At 44.7% G+C, this 14,059-nt stretch overlaps 1 long non-coding RNA gene across 1 annotated transcript in view; it reads left to right on the top strand.

The window, feature by feature from the left end:
* Positions 1–1,872: 1,872 nt before the first annotated feature.
* The window catches only part of LOC138359237 (uncharacterized), a 274,126-nt gene continuing 261,939 nt past the window's right edge, over positions 1,873–14,059 (top strand). Inside the window, exon 1 of the long non-coding RNA XR_011225856.1 lies at positions 1,873–1,999. This is a non-coding gene — a long non-coding RNA (uncharacterized lncRNA). The remainder of the gene's footprint in view (positions 2,000–14,059) is intronic.

Below are 14,059 nucleotides of genomic sequence, written 5' to 3'. Positions count from 1 at the left end.
GCCACCTTAAGAACCGTCAGTCCGTCGAGATCGGGTTCAGTGACGAAAGGAGGATTGACAATAAAAGGGCCTCCTCGCTCGAGAAGTTGGGTACTACAGTTTTACGGGTGCAGAAGTATGCCTCCTCAAACACCCGGGCGTCAAACCAAAAGAAGGCCAAAAGAATGATCAAAACAGGCACAAGGTCAGTGGGAAATGACAATTAGAAAGGAGAAGAGGGGGGTGAAGAAAAACGGAACAAAAGGAAAAAGAAAAGTTGCCCAGCAAAATTAGTGCGGACAGCAGCAGGAGTACAAGGCCACAAAAGGACAGAGGACTGTCCCATGGAGCATCACACCCCGGCAGCCGCCCACCAAGCCCCCTCACAACAAGCTGGACAGGTAGGGGGCTAAGTATGCCAAGGTGCATGGCTGTCTGGATTGGAATCCTTCTGGGGGTGTGGAGTTTTCACTTGTCTTATATAAATATTGAAGTTCAGCTTGTTGGCAAGATGGTCACTAATCATATTAGCTCTTAGATAAAGACCGGTGAGTACACTTTGCTTAACTAAATTAGAATGATATGAGAAAAAATTGTATGTGTATATTTCCTGCAAGTAAGGAATGTAAACTGATTGTTGCTTCTACCTACCATGCAATCCAAAAAGGGGAGTTCTTCATTAAGAGAATTTCAATTTCCATAGTAAATTGCACGGAATTGAGACCATCAAAATACCTATGTAGGTTCTCAAAATCTCCACCAAATATAACGAAAACATCATCAACATATCTTAACCAGGCTCTGGGACCTTTCCCATCTATTATTACTGTGGGTGCTAATTGTGATTCAAAACACTCCATATATATATAAACTTTCAAGAATAGGGGAAAGGAAGAACCCATAGACACCCCAAACTTTTGTTTACAAACCTACCCATAAGAACTGAAATAAATGTTTTCTACTCAGATATTAATCAGCTTAAAGAATAAAATGTTAGGGACCGGAGTAACAAAATTACATTCTACCTTTTGTGCGCAAAGAAAATCTAATCTTTTATGTAAAGGCATATTGGTAAAAAAATGAGGCAACATCAAAACTAATCATTTTTAGTTTTTCTGTAGGGCCTTTGCTCCTAACTATTTCAATAAAATCCCGAGTATGAATAATATGTGCTTCCGAGAAGTTGCCTAAGTATGCACCTAAAATATTTGCTAGCCAAATAGCTAAGTTTTTTGAGGAAATTTTAAACCAGAAACGATAGGTCTAAGAGGGCAGCCTTCCATATGGCATCCACAGAAACAATAAAATTGGTTAGTTTGATGCTACCTTAAAGGGGTATGGGTATGTGTTTTATGACTGTGGTCATGCTTGGAAAGTGGGTATGGGTGGGAGGACGGCTGGTAGGAATAGGGTGTGGTTATAGGTGGGAGGACTTTGGGCTGGCATAGTGTGTGGAGTTTGGGTGGGAAGAATTTGGGCGGGTATGGAGTTTGGGTATGGGTGGGAAGGCTTTAGGCGGGCATGAAGTGGGAAGGCCATGGGTGGGCATTGAATATGAACTGAACCCCAAATGTAGTTCAATTCACTCAGTGACACAGTTTGATAACGCCTCAAAGGTTACCAGAGAACAGTGTTGTGGCCTCAACACTGTGACACACAGTAGGATAACGTGTCAGAGGCTGCCAGTGAACAGTGTTGTGGCCTCAACACTCAGAAGAACGTCTACAATGTAACACTTGGTCTAAGGCCTACTCGCATATATTAAGGCTTAATAAAAATAACATCTATAAAAATAATGTTTAAATTACTTTGTAAGTTATTTGTGACAAAGACTGACGAGTGTGTTCGGTCATATGAATGACGTCACACAAGTAGTTTGGCCATCAGGCCATGCTGGCCAACTGGCGCAGCTGTCAGTGTGACGCGAACCGTGGTGGAGGAAGGTGCTGGTCTGTTGGCAGTGTATTGCTGGCTAAGTTATTCCCTTGAGGAGATTTGTCCAAGCTTGTTAACTCTCAAGGCAAGTAAATGGTCGCGTATTATTATTTTACAACTTGATTATGTCTTTTGATGGCCGGATCTTTGTTTTGGAATGTCCGTATTGTTGATAAAGCGTAGAGTTTGACATTGTTTCCCGTTTAATACACAGCTTTAGTGGCAGTCAATTATCTATAACAATGTGCTTTATTCTGAACACTTGTGATGCAGCTGCCTTTTAGCGCAGTTTATTATAAGGGAAAGTTGACTTGTTTATGGTGTTAAACTGGCACTTTACACTTGGCGAGTTGCCCCGAGATTGTGGGTAGTTAGGGCAGCGTTAGTGAGGCTCCAGTGAGGTAACTCCTACCATGGATTAACTGCACCAAGATTGTAATATTTTGTTGAATTATCTGCATGTCTCTTGCAAATTGTCTATACAGTATACCTAGGTCATAAAAGTATTTGTGTGTACGTCTGATAACATACTCCTTGTGAAGGAGGAAATGTATATGTTTACCTCTCAGAATGTTTGGCAATATGTTTATTTGTGATGTGTCTATGTATATATTAACACGTTGTACTGAATGGGGTGAGAATAGCTTGAGCTACCTCATCCCTTTGTGTGTATTTTACCTCAATAAACTTATTTCAATTTCAATTTCAATGGATTAACTAGTGACCGCTCTTGCTTTACTAGTTCATCTTTTACACAAATGTTTAATGTTTTTGGTAAATTATACATAAAAATCCATATGATTTGTGTTGCCCGTGTTGGAAGTGAAGAATAGCCCATGACGTGGGGGCCACATTAACCCTGATCAGGTCCTCGGGCATGAATAGTGTTAAGAAACGTTATTGGATGACGTAGCTTCGCTACTTAGCGTCAAGAGACCGTTGCTTATACCAGTTTGGTTTAATAAAGTAGCTGCCTCATATGGACTAATATCTCTGGAGTTTTATTTGACTTAAATGTTAAAATTGTAATTATTAAAGGGATTAAATCTGAAGTGTAACTAGTACTCGGTTGTTGTATTCACTGTTGTGCTTGCGAGGATTGAGCTTTGGATCTTTCGTCCCGCCTCTCATCCGTCAATCAACTGGTGTACAGATGCTTGAGCCTGCTGGGCGCTATCAAATCTACATTTGAAACTGCTACACAGTTAAAACTACATAGAAACTAAATTTGAAAAACTGCCTCTACCACATCACTGCCTAATGCACTCCATTTGTTAAATGGTAATTAACTGACAAAATTTCTTCTAAGGTTTCCCGTGGCTCATGTGGGTTCTAAGTTTCCACGTGTTCCCTTGTTCCTGTATCACGCGTGCTAAATAATTTTTGTCTGTCCTGTCATTTCCCCTGAGAATTTTGTAGGTGGTTATCATGTCGCCCATTACTCTTGTCTTCCAGGGATGGAAAACAGATTATTTTTCTTGATGTTAGGTTTATCTCCCTTAGCCTTTCTTCGTAGCTCATACCTCTCTGTTCTGGGGCTAATCTGGGGGCATACCTTTGAATCTTTTCTAACTTTGTCTTGTGTTTAACTAGGTATGGACTCCAGACTGGAAGGTCATACTCCAGGATTGACCTGGCATGTGGTATACAAGGTCCTGGACGATTCCTTAAACAAGTTTTTAAAGGCAGTTCTTATGTTGGCCAATCTAGCATATGCTGCTGATTCTTCTCCCATTGCCTAATTTTATTATTTTACACTTAAGTTGAACTTTAGTAACCATTTTCTAGACTTTTCTACGGGCTCACCATAGCCCGTGCTACTGGAACTTTTGTTCCAAGCAGGTTTGTTGGTATTATTACCCTCCAGATGTTCTTCGAGCCTTTTCCTTGCAATCTTGCCCATCACCTTGCATGGTATACAAGTAGGGAAACTTGCCTGTACTTCAGTGCCTTTTGCCTGTCACCCTTTTTGTATATTGGTACTACGTTCTTCCAGCTTTTCGATAGGTCTCCTGTTTCCAGTGACCTGTTATATACAATAGTGGCACATTTAGTGATTCTGCTCCCTCTTTTAGTATCCATGATGAGATTCTATCAGGCCCAACAGCCTTTGTCACATTCAGCTCCAACAGATTCCTTTTGACCTCATCACTGGTGAGCTCAAATTCCACAAAGGTTGCTTGGTCTGTCCCTGCCTCATTTAGGGCAGGGGCTTCTCATTGTTCTATTGTGAAGACTTGGCATCTCTTGTTGAGCTCCTCACACACCTTGTCATTCTCTTGTGTATCTGTTTTCCCGTTTTCTCAGTTTCGTCACTTGTTCCTTCACTGTAGTTTTCATGATGTGGCTGTGTAGCAGTTTTGCTTTTCTTGGCTTCACTCGTGATGTTATGTTCATACTGTGTGTCTGCTTCTCGGTATAAGGTACTCATTCCTGGCCCTCTGGTATCTCAACCTGCTCTTGAGTGTTCTGTTATTCCTGAAGATTTTTAATGTTCATGTAATCAATTGCTTAGCTACCTTACATTCCTGATTTAACCATTGATTCTTCTGTTGCTTTTCATCTTCCTCCTTTTGGGGTGGGATAAACCTGTCTGCAGCTTCCTGTCACTTCTGGGTGACGTAATCCATATCCTGAACAGTCTTTCCTGAGTTCTGTTTCCTATGGTATTCCCATTAGGAAGTTCCTCATCTCATATTTTCCTCTAAGGTAATTTAACCTTTTCCCTTTCAATCCCTTCCTTGAATTGGTTATTCCTACCTCGACCAGATACTCAAATGTCAATACACTGTGGTCACTCATTCCCATGGGGGGGGGGGGGGGGGCATCAAATTTGACTTCCCTTATTTCTGACTCGTTCAAGGTGATAATCAGGTAGTCTAGCTGGTTCATTGCCTCTCATTCTTACTAATGGATTTTCACTTCACTTTTCACCATTCTCATTTGTGGATTTCTCCAGTTGTTTGACTCGTCTTTATATAATGTGACACTGGCTATGGTCACAAACAACTGCGAATGTGATCGGAGTTATTGATGTTAAAAGCAGCAGTGACTTGGGACATGCAGAATCCTTTGCCCAATTTCTAGTGTTTAAGATACGACGACGAGTACCATATACTTTACAAAGCGTTAGTTATTATGCTGAGAACATTCTGGTCGCTGTACTAAAGTATTAACATAAATAACCTATAGCATTCAGCTTAGAATATGTACTAATTTATGGAATATTTATATAAATTGTGATTAAGAACGAACGTCGCACTCCTGGTGACAACACAAGTGATAGGGTTGATTTGCTGCTCAGCAGTCGGGTGAAGTTGTTGTTTACCCTTGCTCACCAGTCTCAGCCCGGCACTTGGTGTTGAAACTTGTTGGAGGTGCTGCGTGTGGCCTTCGGGTCATGTCGGGTAGGGAATGGCGGTGACTTTGCCCCCTGTATGAAGGAAGGATATGATTGGGCTGGAGTTTTCGGACCAGGCTTCTTACCCGGCTATGGAGGTGAGGTGGTTGGACTTGCTGTGTGTTCCCGTGATGGAGGTATGTGGGGTGCAGATGATTGCAGGGGCGCCAGGCTGTGGTGAAGTTCGGCTCGGCGGTTATGTGCAGGGATGTTGTGGCGAAGTTTGATGGACGCTCCCTGCAGATTCCTAATGGTGGTGGTGGTAGTGTAACGGTATCTGATCATTGTGGCAAGACTACATACGTTTTGGTGCATGGAACACCATTTGAATTCCCAGATCTTCTGCGTCGGCATTTCTCCTGGTTTGGAAGGGTGCCGAGTGTCTGTGCTGCTGTCATCTCCTCCGGCTGTTGGTCTGAGTGGGACCTGTACGTTTTCCATGCGCCTCTCGTCCCCTGTTCTGTCATCGGTTATGCTGCTGGGATTTCTCGTCAGTTTGTTCCACGCGGGCCAACCCCAGACCTGTTTCCGGTTTGGGCTGTCGGGTCACCAGGCTGATTGTGATGAGTGCCAAGTTCGCCCTGTAAACCTCTTCCAGGAGGAGGAGAACTTTCCCCTGTTGGTGGCCCCGGACCTGTCTCCATGTGCTGGTATTTTGAGTGATGATTCCCGGCCGTCTGGCGACCCAGTGGGGGTGCCGGTTTCTGCAGGCCCCCTGGGTGGGAATGTGGGGGTCATGGTTGTGGACTGTGCGGCCCCGCCCCCGTTTTCCCCGCCTCTGGCGTCTCTGCCTGCCCCGTTTCCAGCTAAGGAATCTTGCTTGTTGATATGGTGCGGTCTCCTGTCGTGTGTGGTTCAATGCCCCCAATTGTCGAAGCTGCAGCTCTGCCGGAACGTGCTATGCGTGGTGTAGAGCGTCCACCCGGGGGTTCTGTTTTTGTGCCTCATGGAAGGTGTGATAGTTTTGACGACCAGCGGCCTGTCTTTAAACGTTCGCGGCGAGCACAGAATGTCTCCTCGGGGTGCGCCTGTGCCGACGTGCAGGACAAAGGGGCCTCCTGGGGTACCTATTCGGTGGATTTCGATGGTGTGCTGGGGGCCGGTGTGGTCCCTGATCGTGGTGTGGCGATGTTGGTAGCTGGTGCCCTTATGGTGGTGGAGGGGACTTTAGTTCTGCTTCCTTGCCCTCACCTTTATGTTCCGGTTCCCCAGTGTTGAGGGTTGTGCCCCCTGATATGGCTGGTGGTGCGTCTGGTGACCTGGCCGATGTGCTGAGGAAGGATGTTCGCAGGGCGGGCTCTGTGCTTGCTTTCTGTCCTGTAGTCTGCAGTGTTGCCGCCCCCTGTGGTACCATCGCGTGTGTAGACGGCCCTAGTGCAGCCGCCCCCCGTGTGGTCACCACCTATGCTGCCTCCTGTGCAACGGCCCCTCGTGTCGGGCTCTGTGCGGCGTAGTTTTTTCGGATTTTCTTGTGCAACCGGATCGTTCGTTGCGTATGCATCGCCCTTCTGCCTCAAGTTCTCAAAGTGTCTGGCAAATGGCGTCGGTATCGTCAGCGGTATCCTCGGGATGATTATCCCACTATGCACCATTTGGGGGATTTTGTCCGATTCAGAGTGATATGTATATTTCTTTTTGTTTGTTGCACAGTACCTATGTATTTCTGTGTTTTCCTGTGTTTGTAATGGGTTTGGTTTAGTGGTTGTTGTTACATACCTTGTACACTGTAGGGCTGGCGGCCCTGATGTGTGTCATTTACCCCGGTTGTGGGGGGTTGACTATTACTGTGTTATGTTAATTCCCATGTTCAACGGTATGTATTATGTATGTACCGTGGTGCTTCGGGGCCTTCCGGCCTGCATCGTCGTTGTCGGCAGTTATCTTGTGTGTGTTCATATTCTGTATATATCTGTTTTGGCGTTTTTATGTGTAGTATTTTTATCCTGCTCTAATTGTTTGGATTGTGTTTTAGATGTTCGTGTTTTACTTGTAATGCATGTTGCTTTGTGCAGATATTTTGTTTCTTGCTGTGGTCCTATGTTAATACTATTTTCCTTGTTCAGGTACTTATGTGCATTCTTTGTTTTCGTTTAACTTTCCCTTTTTTGTTTTGAGTTGAGCCGAGCTTTTCCGTTTTGGTGCTTTGGCGCCCTCTTTTATATTGTATTGATTCGGTCTTCATAATAAAAAAAGAGAACAAAAGTGCTAGGATGATGGGGTATTAAAATCTAATTTTCATATATCGTGTATGTCTTAAGATTGTGAAAGTTTCCTTAAGAGAAAACTGAGCAAAATCTAGGGACGCCAGTGGAAAAGTATCAATAAACAAATGGAACAGGTTGGCAGTGGAACGCAATTAAGGCAAAAGCCTTGAATTTCTTTAATTAGTATACGGGGGAAACAATTGGGTGTGAAGAGGAGCCTGGCATGGGCCAAGTAGGCCTTGGGTGATCTTTAATTTAATGTTTAATTTCAGGTATGTCTGATGGTGCAACAGTCTTAATTCTTGAAGGTTTAGGCAGCCTTGAACAAGGCATTTGGACTCGAAGCTCTTACAGGTATAGTGGTTTTACTGTATTTTGTTATTAAGTTCTTTACAAATCCTGTACAGAATAATTCGTATTATTAATTCGTTATGTCCAGCCTTGTACATTAAGCTGGCGTGTGTTCTTACTAGCCGCGGGCTGAATAGGTTGTGCTCACCTGTCCTCGCTAGCCCCGGGCTGAGTAGGTTGTGCTCACCTGTCCTCACTAGCCCCGGGCTGAGTAGGTTGTGCTCACCTGTCCTCACTAGCCCCGGGCTGAATAGGTTGTGCTCACCTGTCCTCGCTAGCCCCGGGCTGAGTAGGTTGTGCTCACCTGTCCTCACTAGCCCCGGGCTGAATAGGTTGTGCTCACCTGTCCTCGCTAGCCCCGGGCTGAGTAGGTTGTGCTCACCTGTCCTCACTAGCCCCGGGCTGAATAGGTTGTGCTCACCTGTCCTCGCTTGCCCCGGGCTGAATAGGTTGTGCTCACCTGTCCTCACTAGCCCCGGGCTGAATAGGTTGTGCTCACCTGTCCTCACTAGCCCCGGGCTGAATAGGTTGTGCTCACCTGTCCTCACTAGCCCCGGGCTGAATAGGTTGTGCTCACCTGTCCTCACTAGCCCCGGGCTGAATAGGTTGTGCTCACCTGTCCTCACTAGCCCCGGGCTGAATAGGTTGTGCTCACCTGTCCTCACTAGCCCCGGGCTGAATAGGTTGTGCTCACCTGTCCTCACTAGCCCCGGGCTGAATAGGTTGTGCTCACCTGTCCTCACTAGCCCCGGGCTGAATAGGTTGTGCTCACCTGTCCTCACTAGCCCCGGGCTGAATAGGTTGTGCTCACCTGTCCTCGCTAGCCCCGGGCTGAATAGGTTGTGCTCACCTGTCCTCACTAGCCCCGGGCTGAATAGGTTGTGCTCACCTGTCCTCACTAGCCCCGGGCTGAATAGGTTGTGCTCACCTGTCCTCACTAGCCCCGGGCTGAATAGGTTGTGCTCACCTGTCCTCACTAGCCCCGGGCTGAATAGGTTGTGCTCACCTGTCCTCGCTAGCCCCGGGCTGAATAGGTTGTGCTCACCTGTCCTCGCTAGCCCCGGGCTGAGTAGGTTGTGCTCACCTGTCCTCACTAGCCCCGGGCTGAGTAGGTTGTGCTCACCTGTCCTCACTAGCCCCGGGCTGAATAGGTTGTGCTCACCTGTCCTCGCTAGCCCCGGGCTGAGTAGGTTGTGCTCACCTGTCCTCACACAGCTCGGCATAATGTTGGTCATATTTAAGTCATAAAAAGTAACATAATTATTATATTAACATTGTGCACTTATTAAGTTTTTAATACTAATTTGGCAAAATTTACAATTAGTTGAATGGGAAGGAAATTTATACAGAAGTGTGTAACATGGCATTAATCTGCTGGTGATAATTTGCCTCTTCACGTATAACAAGACCCAGCCCTCGTCACTGACAGTTACCATATAACAGGTCTCAACCCACCTATATTTGAGGCGGTAATAGTGTACTGGCCTCCTGGGGCCAGATTCACGAAACAGTTACGCTAGCCCTTACGAACCTGTACATCTTTTCTCAATCTTTGGGGTCTTTGTTTACAATTATTAAACAGTCATTGAATTCCGAAGCAGTATTGTTATAAACCGAACTGTTTGTAACAATAACAGTTGATTGGGAAGTTTTCATGCTTGTAAACTATTTAATAAATGTAACCCATGCCTTCAAAGGTTGAGGAAAGATGTACACGATCGTAAGTACCTGTGTAACTGGTTCGTCAATGTGCCCCCCCCCTGGTTGTCCAACCAGACTATTAGTGCATGCAGCTGCCAGTCACACACCTAAGGGCAATCAGATACACTATCACATGTACAATGTTCTGTCTTTTTTATCAAGGAAAGTGGTCCGTTATGTTCATAATAGCTATGGTGATAAAGCGGTCAACCCGGATTACTTAATGTAAGTTGTGCCAGAGCAGAGTCACTTGATGTGTACATTTTTTAAACATGTAAATTAACCTTTGTTTATTAATATTGAAATGGTCAAGTAAAGATCCGATTATTCATAACCTGATGAATAATAACTTGTAAAGTCTTTCACAAATTTTAAATTTGTGAAATGTTTACCTCGTTCTGATCACAGTGCAGGATCCGGGCCCCGTTATTAAGCATCATTTCTAAGGACCATTGTAAGACGTGGTTTAAGGCCATGTGGTGTGGTCTCATTTGCTACGCGTAAATATTGCCTGCATGGGTAGGTCGGGCTCCAGTGCTCAGTAAGTGAATGAGGAAAGTGCTAGAGAAGGTACAACACCTTGTGGACAATAAGAATGAGCTGATGGTAGTGGATGGTGACTTTCCTTTGCGTGACTTTGGTTTCTAGCAGGAAGTTAGTCTTCATAATTTGTCAATTAGCCCTTTAGTGCACATTTCCTGATACACCATAGTAATTGTATAATTATTTTGCCTCCTTTGTGTTTGTCATCCATGCATATATCACAATAACTTGACATCTGAATCGGGTGCATTCTTCTCAAATTCTTTTTTGAAAATGATTGAAGTTGGTTGAGCCTTTCAGTTACTTTAAACCATTTTAAACACAATTTTATAATGTTCCAGCTCAAAATAATTTGTATCATCTGATGTCTATTTGTTGGATATAAAGATTTCTTTGTTCTCGGGCATGTGGTTAACATACCTGTATCCTTAGGATATTGAACCCTATTAGAAGCATCGGTTCTTGATGAATACATAATTTAAAAACTGGGACGGAGTGTGTAAACTTGGGGTGTTTTGCTACTTCAAAGACCGTTTAGATTACTGTGACTTGGGAAATATCTGAAGTGGAAGTTCCGTTCATGCCTCAATATGCAGCATTGAGGATGTTAGTGAAGACATAAAATATGTCGAAATGCCTCTGTATTTCTAAACTTTGTGCACCGCTGTATAGAAGATAGTTAATTTGCAATATAGTTCGAAAATGATCGCGTTTTTGCACGAAGCAGCACAGATAATGCCTACAAGGTTTGAATAATTTACACAGCTGATAAGCATTATGCTCAAGAATAATTGTATGTATCTACCTGCCAGTTAAGTTAGGTCAGTTATCACAAACTTGACATTCGCCGTTGAAAATATAACCAAAACGTCTAAAATTAATTTCCGTAGTAATAGCTATTCATATTTACACTGCCATAAAACAGAATAAACTATTGTTGGATTCGATTATTCTTACAAAGAAATAAAAGATATTCCTTGTTATAAGGCATAGCATCAACATTTACAGAAGATATTTCGAACAATATATATATTTTTTTTCAAAATATACCAGAGGGTTACCAATTTACAGTTAAACTTTGAGCTGGATTAATGTTACATACAAGGCTTGGGTGGTTAGGCGATTTCATGGGTTTATACCCAATGGGTGAAATAGCAACTCGTGTTGTTGGTCCTACATTATGGCTAATTGAACTTTAGTGTTGCCCCTTGGAAGACTTACAGCTCCGTCATGTTTGTCCTGCTTGTTCGGAGGCGCTCTTCTGGTACGAACTCACATGGCACTGGGCTGATCGTGATTGTGTTCAAATTTTCGTTGTGTAAAACAATTTCCAGTGCTGTTCCTTCCTTAAGGGACTCCTAGGGTCATCACATTTATAGTTTAGTGATAAATAGGGAATGCGGTGTTGAAGGCCCCTGGGGCTGAAGGCTTAAGTAATGACTATTCAGAAGTGGTTCAACGGAAACCCCGCATAATGCTTAACATAAGTTTATTTCCAACTTAACTAATACAATGGGTGCTTGATTTACTTTAAATTGGCGTCAACAAGACTATTATGGGATTAGCGAGACTTGACGTCTGACTAATCGATTCTGATCCTCTCGTGGACAAAACCTAACTTAATACGATTGACAGACTTTCACTAACACGACATACCTAACAGTGCCGGTGTGCTAAGGGGTCACAGGAGTTCCAAAGAAGATTCTCGGGCAATAAACATGCAAAATAAATCAACAATGGCACTGTCAATGGGACAGCCAATAATCATGCACATTTAGTTATTGTGTGACATAATTAATGTGTGGTGTATGTGAAGCTCTTGTTCACAGAAGGGTGTAATGTCGTGATACCACACAGATAAACACGTGTAGAGCGTAGTGTCTTGGTCTCCACGTATATCAGTTTCAGGTGTTGACAAGGTTAGAACTCTGGTTGACCACTCAGATCAACACACAGAAATACACTTAATTAAGAAAACAAGATCGTGTACTTAGATTGGCAAGCCCACACCATTTACTCACTGATGCTCATGCATACAAGACCTCATAGGTGGCCAGACAGCTGGTGTGTCGTTACGACGGGAGAGCAGTAGATGACAGGCTTTCCCAACATCACCGTGTTTGACACGGTGTGGTACTCGCAGGTTGTGGGCGGTGTGTCTACACTGACCGCAGGTGTTATCTTGTGTAGACACACTTTCAGGTAAAGAAACAGACGCACCCAGTTGCACAGACGCATGAGAAAGGGTGTAACAGGCGGTGACGTCATAATTCATTTTTTTTTATAAAAAAACAAAGTTCAAAATGGGAAACGAGGAAAGAACATAATGATAAAAGAAACGTGCCAACATGTGAAACAATACTACAAAAACCATGAAAAATACATAATGTAAATACAAGGAGGCACAGAAAAGTGTACAAAATGCCAGCAGCAGAAACCTACAAACAGCACATGACATAACACATGGCACAGGAAACAAAATACAACATAGAAAAAGCATAAGTAATAACTAATAGGAACACAAATACAACCACCCCCATAACACACAACTCAACTCAAGATAACCACAAGATAACCACAACTCAAGATAACCCCCATAACACAAAGGGGTGTTAAACAGAATAATATTCCGGGATCCCCAAACCCCCACACAGAGGAGCACAACAGTACACAAAAGGCAGGTGCCATATACAAAGAAGCAATAAACACACATAAATATCATAAAAGGTACAAGGAATAAAATATGCACAGAACAAAATAATGAAGCACGTGCATGCACAACCCACGTAACACAGAACCACACACACCAACATGCCCGCTACCCCAACACACGGGGCACGAGCAAGACATACCACACCAAAACACACCCAGCCAAGAAGGCCACGCAGGAGCCGGGAAAGGAAATACACCCACACCAAACACACAAGCACAGGAGCAGCCTCAACAGAAACAAAACGCTCACCTCGCCCAGCCTCCGCCGAGGAGGCCCCCAAAAGGGCCGGGGCCCCAAATGGAACCCGAACAGACCCACCCCTCCAGCCCACAACCATGAGTCAAGAACCCAACCCGAACCATCCCACACCCCGCAAAACGAAACCCCCCCCCCCCCCAACCCCTCACGAGACCAACTCCCCCCCACCCACAAACAAACGACGTCCCCACTTACCCAAAGGCAACCTCATGAACATAGGCATCAGTAAACCAACCGCAAAAGGCCGCCGGAAAGGTGCGCTGCAACCACCACCAGGTCAATCGCATGCGACCTCGCACAAAGCCCAAAACCTGCGCAAGCCCATAACCCACCCACCCCGACCAACCCACACACAATACACAGTCAGCAAAAAGACATAGTATTCCGCACTCGTCTAGAACCTCTCGGAAAGGACAAAAACAAAAACCGCAGAAAATCACCCCGAAACCCCAGCCCACAAACCCCCTCCAACACATCCCCCCTCCAACACATCCCAAAACCAACCAACCAAACCACGCAAAAGCTCACAAAAATAAAACATGCACCTGCGATTCAGGTAACCCACAGTGTGTACACTCCACAGAGGCGCGCAATCCCAGCATGCATGGCCGTTCATTCGTCGCTAACGACAAGTGCAATATACGAAACGACTCCCGCTACTGTGGCACCAAAAACCGCCTCCCCAAAGCCGCCCACACCTCCCCCCCCCAATCCCAACACGGGAACAAGGCCTCCACCCGAGGACGGATACGACAGAACACCTCATATACAGCCCTACTTGAGACATAATGCCAGGACTATGGCAGAGAGCCCGAAGAATGTCCACCACCCAAGAGTATACAGCAGGGGTACACAGTCACCTCCCAATATCCCCCCAAATCCACCAAGAAACTAAACCGAACTGAGCAAAAAACATTACGAAGCATTAAGCCCCCCACCCAACTCCAACCCGTCTCAACGAGTCACAGAACAACG

The sequence above is a fragment of the Procambarus clarkii genome, chromosome 90, assembly GCF_040958095.1.
Source record: "Procambarus clarkii isolate CNS0578487 chromosome 90, FALCON_Pclarkii_2.0, whole genome shotgun sequence".
Lineage (NCBI taxonomy): Eukaryota > Metazoa > Arthropoda > Malacostraca > Decapoda > Cambaridae > Procambarus > Procambarus clarkii.
The sequence above is the reverse complement of the archived record's forward strand: the minus strand, read 5'-3'. Positions and strand labels throughout refer to the sequence as shown.